Below are 10857 nucleotides of genomic sequence, written 5' to 3'. Positions count from 1 at the left end.
ATTTTACCCTGTGTTAAGTAATATTTCTTTAACTGTGAGGCTTTGGCAGTGGGCTCATTTTGGTTCTTTAAATCTATGTACCTGTGCAATTTCCCTGGCTTTTCAGTAGATACCCTTCTGCTTACCCAGATTTTGGACCCATTAATGGTGCTGTATGGACTTGCTTGCTTCTGTATACTTCGGATCATTATTCCAGGTTGGCACTGCAGTATGCAAAGAATAACCTGGATGCTCCTGGAAGACGTGTAGGACTTTTGTAGGAGTCAATTAGAAAGTCTATTGCAGAGTTCATAATGCATAGTTACAGCTTAGTATTTATCTTATTTCTGTTACTTATTTTCTTTTTCTGCCTAGATTGCCCTAGGTTTAGTGCTGGTAAGTTTATTCACACATTTTAGTTAAAAGTGCTGGTGGAATATTTATTTATTTATTCATTTATTAAATTCTTTTTAATTATAAGTGGCAGAGGACAGCATCCATCTTCCTCAAAAAAAACCAAAAAAAAAAAACAAAAAAAAAGAAAAGAAAGAAGAAGAAGAACAGGGAGGATTTCAGGAAAAAAAAAAACAGGAATGAAACAGGGCTATGCTAACTTCCCAGCTCCTTCTGGTCAAACAATTAGAATCATTAGGTTTTTCCCTGTATGAGTAGTATCCTCCCTTCCTCCCTGCTTCCCAGACTTTAAATATTAATAGGATATGGAAAATATGCAAGAATAGTGTTGCTGTTGTCACAACCTTAAAATTGAAAACTGAGGCCGAGAAGCAAGAAGTAATTTGATGTCAGGAAGTTGATGACAGAACACAGCTGAGACTCCTGGGGACAAACTGAACCACAGTAAGAGCATTTTTTTAAAGAGCCCTTTAGAAAGGTGATCTTAACAGCGTCTGCAACATTATCTGGTTTGTTAAAATCCCTGTTCCAGATGACATTAATTGTATGGGAACTGGGCATTTGAGTCAAAATCTCATACTAGTTACCTGCTTGGTGAAAAAGAAGTGGAAATGGTAAAGGAACAGGGAGGGATCACTGGAAAATCTGTTGTGCGGAAGGTCGGAATGGAAAAGCTCCAGTTTTATTCTGTTCTGAGAATCAAAAGATATCTGACTGCAGAAATATGCTTTCATTTGAGGATAATGTAAGTTTTTCATTGCAGCTGCTTAAATATTTACACTGTTTTGAAAGAGTTTCTGTGTACAATTCAGTCCACTATAATGGATAAAATGTCTTTCTCCTTTTCTTTCTTCTCTTCTTTTTTTTTCAGGGGATCTAAGCTTAACATTGAAAATATCTGCCTAACATTCCTTTCAAACTGAAACTTTTTTTACGTGCTCTCATATTTTTCCTCCGAAACATCTTTCATCTTACTATGAAATATGTCTAGGAGTTGGAAGAATCTGCTAGCCATAAAGATCACTTTCTTCTCATTCCCCTGCCTTCTGTATATCACTGTCTGTATTTCTCATCTTTTTGAGGGCTTGCTGCCTTCATTCTGTGGTTGGTTTTCCTCTTTGAACACTACAGGAACCCACTGCTTCTGACAACTTTTTTAGAAACTCTTCTGTACATTAGATTGCTTTCAGCAGAGATTTCACATGAAATAACAGTGCACAATTAAACCCATATCAGATCAAGAAAATGATCTTCACTGTGAGTTTGCTTTGCCTATTTTCTTTGTTCATCTTTACCCTTTATTCCAACCATTATTATCACCAATGATCAGCAATTTTGATATTGGCAAATCTCTCTCTTCTATGTCTCATTTGACCTGATACATTTGACTTATCAGTCTGAAGTTATTCCACTCTTGACTGCTATCTGTGGTGCATTAGTTATTCAATGTCCTCTTCTCTCTCCCTAGATAATTAGGTTGAATGTGGAGCTTGGTTATTGTATTTGGTATAATTCTGATGTAGTCATTAAAATATAAAATTTACATCTGTTTGCTTGTCAATTCTGATGTGAGAGATTCACAACGTAAAGTCTGCCTCCTCAAGCTCCTTCTTTTCACGTCTTCTTTCCTGGTCTTTTTATCTTGTTTCTGACTTTGTGCTCTTTCTTCTGCTGCTGCCACTTATACTGCCGCTCAGCTTGTGCTGATGTCGCACAAGTCCCTTCTGCACCTGTCCCCTGTGTCCTGCTGTAGTGCTACATGCATTTCATCTCAAATACTTTTCTTCTAGTGACTATGCATCATTTGTCTGTGACTATCCCCTGCCCCCAAAAGAAAGTGAAGGTGTTGAGTATTTTGGAGTCAGTGCTTTCCAATGGTTTTCCAAAGGCTAGAGATCACAACCTATCTGCCACCTGGATTTCTTCAGTGAACTGTCTAGGTTGGGAGGAAAGGAAGAAAGGTCTCTTCACCGTCCAGCAGCTCTCTGGAGGACAGGTGGGTATGAATAAATGTCTCAGGGGTGTTTGTCCATCAGGAGAGAGGGGCTAGCCCTGGAAAAAGGTGGTAATGTAATTATTTGTCCCGCTCTTAAAGTAGTCAAAACTTTCTAGAAAACTTCAGGGAGTCTAGGCTGAGGTTAAAATTGGGGAAGCTGCTGCCAGAGTTCAATTATCTTACCAATGTGGACTGCATATCCATGGATATAGACCTCCAGATTTATATATGACATCACTCTTTAACCGTAATTCTTCACAATTAACTTACCCATAAGTGGGTTGAGCTCCAATCTATATCTACTCCGGCATTCACCTGAATTATTCATGTGTAACTCCCTCCTACGTGGACACTCACATTTGCTGCTGAAGTTTGACTTGACACTTAACTTCAAACCCCATATGTGGTCTGCCACTTCCTACAAAAAATATTCCTCTACAGCAGTTAAGAGCAAGCTTCACTGAGTAATGGATAGTCCTACACAGAAATGTATCATTCTTACTTTTTCCATCAATTTCCTTTATTCCTCTCTGTGGATACCCCACAGCTCTAACAAGGAACGTGTTTTTTCCTAGGCTAGATCCATCCTTCACTAAATAATAGCCCTCTAAAAGAAGTAATGCTAGGACAGAGCTGTAAATACCATGCTTCCTGTTTTCAACACAAAGAGTACTAAGCATAGGAAGAAGCAGGAATACAGGCAGTTCATAGAAATCAAGTTGCAGTTCATAAGTTGTGTGTAGGCAAATGCCCCAAATCATCACTATACCACTATGGGGAGCTTGGTGTCTTTGCATTTTAGACACTACAGAGCAGCTGTCACCATCCTGGGTAAGACATATTCTGTCGCCAATGAGTTCTCTCCAAAAAGATGCGAATATGAGATTCTGGGTGACTCAGAGACCCATTTGAGCACCAAAAGGTGTTCCTTTTACTTTGAGTGAGGATGGCAGACTGAATCGTGATGTCATGATTGTAGAGTTGCCAGTGGCAACCAGTCGCATTTGTGCAACTCAGTGAGAAAAAAGAAACCCTCTTGGGAGGCACTGCCTTTGATGAATAAACAGGTTGCTCTAGAGGGCAATACAGAGCATGACCTAGTTTGCATGCCCAAAATCACCCAGCTGGTGGTGGTGGTGCTTTTCTCTCCATTCATCCTATAGGGAACCTTGTAAGCTTAGTCTTAACTTGAGCAGCAAGGGATGCATATATGCTAAAACAGTATGAATAGAGTAATAGTGAATAGAGTCACTGGAAGGTAAATATCTATACTGGAAAGTCATCAGAAGGCTCCCTGGCACCATATTGTTCTACACCAACTGGCCACATCTCAACACCTTCCACACACAAGTCAGGAGCTATCACAGGCCACATCTTTCCCAACAGTCAGTTTGGACACAGCCACTCGCTCTGAAAGTAAGCAACTCCAGGTTATGGACATGGAATGGCCACAGACCTATTTAACTTTGCTAGTGAAATGTAGCCCTAAATACCAGGGGGCCAGTGCTTAGGTATCCACATTAAAGAACTCCCTTGAGAAATTCAGAGCTTGTCTACCTAAGGAATTTGGTTTTGAATAAAATTAATATTCGATCTCAAATGGAGCATTTGTTCCAGATTAACCCCATGTGTTGAGATGTTCTTCTGACCTACAGTAAGCCATTTTCAACATTGGGTTATGGTTATACCAGGATAAGCCATTCTTGTTCTAGAATCAGAATATGCACATGCAAATAAATTTAGAAAAGCTAATATAGAATACTTTATTCTCAATAAAGAATATTCCCTCCTCCCAAATAAACCCAAGTATAGATAAACCCTATGCCCCTCATCTACCACCAATTATAAAGGCTTTCACCATGACAGCCTACCAACATATGAAAAGCAACACGGGGATATTTTTTTGAGAGATATAGTGCAAGCCTTAAAAGGTTATCTGAAAGCCGATGGCAACTTCTGAAATTCAGAAGCTGAAGGAAACACCAGTTCCTCAGATATCCCTGATGTTGCTCCACACACTGTGGAGTCCTAACTAGAAATATTCCCGCTATTTAGACTTCCTGAGCTTCACATCCTGTTTGCAAACAAGCAGATTCTTCTAGCTTCTATAGGGGAAGGACTTTCCCTTAACAAACAGCAAAACTCTTTTTCTATTAGCAGAGGAACAGTTATAGCTGGTACTGAGGTAAGGCTCAGCTTCTTTTGCTATCACAGTTTCTCTGAATAATCTTCCAAACCTCCTTTATCATTTTCATTTTCCCAGTGAGAGGTATATTGTCAAGAGACATAGCTTTTCCAGCAACCTGGCTCCACAGACTGCTTTGATCAAGAGATGCTACCTTTTCAAAAGACTGTTAGAAAAGTCTGAAGACTTTACCTCCTGTAACAGCTATCAGGACTTGATCAAATCTTTAGTCATCTCTCAAACTTTCCATATGTTTAAATGTTCTTCTCCAAGAAGGCTTGACATCACTTAGTGAAGTTAGTCCTTTCTGCAGAATCCTGTGTTATTGACTGTGCCACTGGCCCTGTGTATTAAAAAAAAAAAAAAAAAAAAAAAAAGTGCTGTTCGTGAAAAGGTACCTTTGTCCTGTTGTGTTTAACTAAAAGTGATTCCCTAGAGGGCAAAATTATCTTGAAAGTTCTGGGAGAAGTAAACTTTGTATATATTGTCAGTCAGATGAGGACTTTGCCATTTTATATAAGTTAAGGTCTGTTCCCTCATCTTAACCACATAGCTACTCAGAGAATTATATTTAAAGAATTAAATCTCCTACAGAAAAGTTCAGGGAACTCCCTACACAGGGAATAACTATCAGGATCTGAACAGTGTGCTTTTAAGCTGAATTTATGGCATTTAAAAGGGCAAGCAATTCACCGTGAAGAAATCCAAATATGGTGACTTTCAAGAGTGCAAAAATATGTTTCCTTCCTTCTAGTCAAAACTTCAAGCTGTTCACTTGTTATGATTGTACACTGAAAAACACAAATTACACCCTGGAAAGCTTTCCAAAATTCTCACACATGTCCTCTGTTAGCAGCAGCATCCCCAAATAACTTGTCAGCTTCATATTCCAGGTCCTCTCGTCACCACACTCAACTACCGTTCAGATGTTTCAGCAAGCCTAGGACCTTTCCTTTTCCATATATCTGTGTGAGACTGATCAGACTGCTTGAAAAACTGTCTTTCTTCTGTCACTCTGCAAGACCTCTCCTGAGGATTATTTTCTTCTAGACTCTTCTGTGGGGCTGTAATGCACAATATAGGAGGTGGTCTTCCCAGAGCCAAATGGGCCAACCATTTTCAAGCATTTTTCTAAAAATCTTCGGGAAGGAGAATGTCAGTATAGGAAAAGTTCTCTTGGTCCAGAGAAGGAGAACAATTAGCCAGAGAGACATGAGAAATAGAATCATTCATGTTTTTAACTACCACTGTTGAAGGAAAGGAGAGCAGCAGATACATACAGCAGAAATAAATCAAATGGAAGGAAATTTGGTCATGAGTAAGTTTAAATTGGGAATTAGAAGAAAGTTTATATCTTCATATCTACCACTAAGTTCTTAAAGATACCAAGGGACCGTACTGAACTACTCAGGTAGTTCCATGCATCACCTTCAAATTTATGTTCTCTATTATTCCTATATATAATGATATCCCAATATGATATGAAAACAGGAGCTTTGATTTCCAGAACGGAAACATCTTTCACAGTCAGTTCAAAGGTGATCCAAAGCCACTGAATTTTGAAGAAAATTCATCATAAAATCAGTCACTCCCATGTGGTTCTTCATCAAAAAAATATAATGTAAAAAGTTAAATTATTTGCCTAAATGAAATCATATTTTTGTCCTAATGTTAAGAAGGGGGCTTCACCTTGCTACATTTTTATTGCCTTGCTCATCAACAGAGTGGGATAGGCACATCCAAAAAGTAAGTTATATTTCATGCTAGACATCTAGCTTAGAATGGGATGAATCCCCCTAGATGGCTAATATTGAACTGTATTCCACTATTTGGGTATTGTTTTTAGAATTCAGAATGAAACAAATGAAATGATCAGTTATGTTTGTTGAAGTATATAGTGGTGAAGTTCATACATATTTAACCAATAATTTTATGCCAAGAAAAAAGTATTCATTAAAAAAAAAAGCCTACATTAAAGTGTTTTAAATGTCTATGTTGTAAGGCTGGAGTATGTATTTAGGATTTTTTTTAGTTCAGTTGTATTTAGAATATAGCTTCCAGATGAAGCACAACCTTCAACTTTCCCTTTATAAGTTCTGTGTTGTGAAACACTTGTCACATTAGTATTTCTCCAATTAATTAAAATTAAACATAAGCAGAGCAAAATATTTTCTAATTTGCAGTTCAACTCCTTAAATCAGTATTTCTGAGCAATATGAACTGTGTGGTTTAATTAACAGGGGATAGGTCGCTTATATTTGGTCCTGTATCACATCTTGCAAAAAATAATGTTTCTAATCCTGCATTAATTTACTCCCCACTATGACTAACGTAGTTCAAAGACAAAAATTAATATTTTCAAGGCTTAGCTATGCATAGTTATCTAGACTCCTATCTTTTAATCTTGATATCCACCTACGCCACAGTTCCACAAGCAAGAGGATTAAGAAAATAGGACAGTGAATGAATGCATTGCTATCACTGTACTCTAATGCATTTGAAAGTTACTGGAGGATGACATTGTACTTTATCTAACCTCAGACTCCTCCAAAAGTATCCTCTTCAACTCAGATTTAGTTGTCACACTGGGTATTCCAGTATTTTGTCCTTGCACAGTCCTTGACAGTGATGGGAAATGGCTGATGATGTTTGGTATCCATCTTTCACAGAGAGAAGTGAACTAACACATAAGGACCAAGGAGAATTTTTCCCATTCCTACCCATTTCCCTTCTCTCATGTCAGTCCCAAGGTGAGTCATCTCAGTTGGATATGGTATGAGTAAGAGGTCAGAGAAATGTCACTATGGCTGCAGACATCAGCATAAACACGAGTTCCAATTTTCACATTATTTCTCCTTGGGAAGATGCTGATCCTCTGCACCTGCAGCTGCTGTGCTGACAGCACAAATGGCATGCCTTCTGGAAGGGACCACAGCCGTGTTCAGCGGCCAGTCACAATGTTTGGAGACAGGGGAACCAAGTTCCCCCAAGCTGGCAATGCTGTGGTGACAGATTTCCACACATATATCCTCCAGAACACGTAAAACATGCGCTATACGAGAGTCAGGAAGGTAGAGCCCCAGCAGCTGGTTCCTCTCAAGATTTACTCTCTGAAACACTTTTTTCAGAAGGTTCATCCTTGGCTGGGGAGGTGATGACCTCCATAACTGTGTGTTGCTAACCCTCTACCACATGTTCTGCCAGTTAATTGGTGGAGGCAGTGCAAAAAAAGGAGGGCCATAAAGTTTGATTCACTTCAGCAGAATCTAGACTGGGTTTTTTTGTTGTTTTTGTTTTTGTTTTTTTTTTTTTTGCTAGAAGAATTAGGCTATTTTTACACCTTCATCATTGGCAGTGACATAGATTTGCACCTTTCTGCCTGCGTGGGGTAGAGCTCAGACCGTCAGTCTCATTAAATTTAATGATGGCTCCCCTAAGATTCCTCTTCCTGCTCTTCCATTTGGTGAAATGCTTTATTAAAGCCAAATTCTCATTGCTGTTTAATTCTTTGAAGTTGATCTTCCACTAAGTTGTATCTCCATTAGCAAATAAAAAAATTAACATTCATGCCTTCACGCTTCAATAAAGAACTGATACAGAAACATAACCCCTTTGCCTGACAAATGGCTGTGTCCGTTCTATCACATACAATAGATAGAATCAGATAGTATTTAGAAAAAGAATGAAAAAGGAGGAGTGCTGAGGTTGTTAATGAACAACAGGCCTGAACTGGATTTTATGATTTTTGATTTGGACACATGACCAATGTAACCGCTGGAAAGGAATGCAAAAACGGAATGTAAATAGCTGTCCATTTGGTTGATCTTAATTTAACCCATTCATTAGATACAAGGAAGACAAGGCTGTTTCATGGATGTTTTAAGCAAAGTAACATAATCACACAGAGATGACTTAAGTGCATGCACACAACAGGTGGGTTGCAGTTAAACATAGGTGTTTAGGGGCTTTGTCTGACTTCCAGCTGCCAATACGTAAGTCTTGTGTGAGATCTACCAGATCTTTGGTGATAGCTCAGATACCCTGGGGTATTTCAAATGGCACCAAGCACTTATGTTTAGTGAACCGAGTACTTACCAACACATGCTAAAGCACAACTGGCAGGTAGTAGTTTGACAAATTGAATCTTTTTGCCCTCACAAAGCATTGCAGAAAGCTGTTTCATTCAAATGGGTCTCCTTCATTATTTTCAGTACTTGTGTTTTATTAAGTAGCAGGCTTCTTTTCTGAATAGAAAGAAAATACTGCAAACAAAACTTTTAAAGCCTTATTACCCTCAAACTGTCCATAGATGCTCATAATTTTTGAAGTTTCTCAGCATATTCTAAAGTCTTTTCAAGTAAGCTCCTTGGATACCTCATCTATTTTTAAATCACTCTAATGCATCGTCTCCGAAGAAAAAATGACCTTTCTGTAGTCTACATTTAACCACAGCATACAGGAAGCTGTATCTAATGATAATCACATAAAAATAGGCTTATTGTGTCAGATCCAAAGTACAGTTATCCCACTATTTTGTCTCCGACAATGACCGATAGCGGATATCTGGGAAAGAGATAGTACCAGGCAAGCAAGTACTAATACTTCCCAAAAACGCTCTCCTAACCTCCAGCAATTTATGACTCAGTGAATTCTAGAAACAGATGTGCTGTCCCTGTAAATAGTAGCCTGGACAGATTCTTCATCCTGTATGAATAACTGTTTTCTTTAATTCCTTTTCAACTTGCCATTTCTTAGTTTTCTTTAATGGCAGTTGGGTTTTGAACTGGAAAAGACAGCAAACAGCTGATCTCCATCCATCTTCTTTAGGCCATCTAAGGTTTATAGGGCTCTGTCATATCTTCTTAGAACATCTGTTTGCAGGCTGAAAAGACCTGCTATATATAAGAGTGCAGAACCTGTTTCAGAGCTTAGCTCACCCTTTTCCCCTCTTCTTTGAACCTTTCTATTTCTACCTTTCTTTTTTTTTTTTTTTTGAGATATGGGGACCAGAACATCATGCCATACTGAAAATTTGGGTAGACTGTGGACCCGTACAGTGACATAATCTTGTTCTCTGTTTTGTTCTCTATTTCTTTCTTTTTCTTTTTTTTTTGGGGGGGGGGGTAATTCTGAACATTCAATTTTTTTTGTGACACTGCTCATAATTAAACTAATATTTTCACAGAATTATATAGTGGGACCCCAGGCTTTGTTCCTGGGTGACAGCAGTCCACTCAGAACCAATCATTTTATGTGTAAAGTTAGGGCAGTATTACTGCTTGAGCATCACTTTAAATTTAATCTACATTGGATGTCATCTGTCATTTTGTTGCCTAGGTCCTCAGTCTTGTAATATCTTTCTGAAGTCCTCAGTTGCCCCTTGTTTTTCCTAGCGTAAATAACTTTGTATCATCAGCAGACTTTATTGACTTGTTGTTCATACCCTTTTCCAGATCATAAATGAATATGTAGAAAAGCACAGGTCACAGGAGAGACAACAGGGGACTGCACTAGTGACCCCACTATACCGTAAGTCTCATCATTTACTATTATCCCTCCTTTCCTTGTTTTTAACAAATTATTTCACCATGCAGGAACTTTCATCTTATCCTGTACCAGCTTAAATCCATTAAGAATGTTTGGTGAATTTCTTAAATGCCTTTCCCTGGCTTATTCTTGAATATCATTTAGAAATCCAAATAACTACATTGATGGATCCACATACTCACCGAATTTTTAAAGAACTCCAGCAGGTATAGAAGGTATGAATTCTTTTCCAAAGGCTATGCTGGCACACCTCTACTGTTTATCCATGAGTCCATTATTTCTGTTCCTGTACAGGTTCTGCTAATTAGCTGTGTTGACATCAGACTATTACTCTGCAGTTCCTGGAATCTCCTTTGGAAGATCTCCTGCCTTCACATAAACCATCTTCCAGTCCTCTGGAGTTTTTTCACTTATATCTAGATTATTCAATATCTGTTTTGTAATAATCACACCATTCTTCCTATGTATGTAAATTCATGCAATATTTTTGTTACGAAATGAATCTTAAGTTATACTGGATAGGATCAGCTTTAAGACTGTTTATTGTTTACTTTTACAGTAATTACATTACTTCAGTGAGGAAAAAAATACATAATTCATCTTTTTTAATGAAAATCTCCATGAACATAATCTCTGTGAAACTTTTCCCTCAGTAGTTCTGAATGTTATCTAACTTACGGGATACTTAAAAAATCAGTTAGTATAAAACATTACTTCCTACTGTCATTCACTGCTC

At 38.2% G+C, this 10857-nt stretch overlaps 1 long non-coding RNA gene across 1 annotated transcript; it reads left to right on the top strand.

Moving 5' to 3' along the window:
- Window positions 1–751: 751 nt before the first annotated feature.
- LOC112991312 (uncharacterized) lies at window positions 752–10736 on the top strand. The gene is made up of 3 exons (XR_003261264.2): window positions 752–837; window positions 10028–10103; window positions 10416–10736. It is a non-coding gene; the product is annotated as an uncharacterized LOC112991312 (long non-coding RNA).
- The last annotated feature ends 121 nt before the right edge of the window (window positions 10737–10857 follow it).

This window comes from Dromaius novaehollandiae, chromosome 2 (assembly GCF_036370855.1).
Source record: "Dromaius novaehollandiae isolate bDroNov1 chromosome 2, bDroNov1.hap1, whole genome shotgun sequence".
Taxonomy (NCBI): Eukaryota; Metazoa; Chordata; class Aves; order Casuariiformes; family Dromaiidae; genus Dromaius; species Dromaius novaehollandiae.
This window is presented reverse-complemented; position numbering and strand designations above follow the sequence as displayed.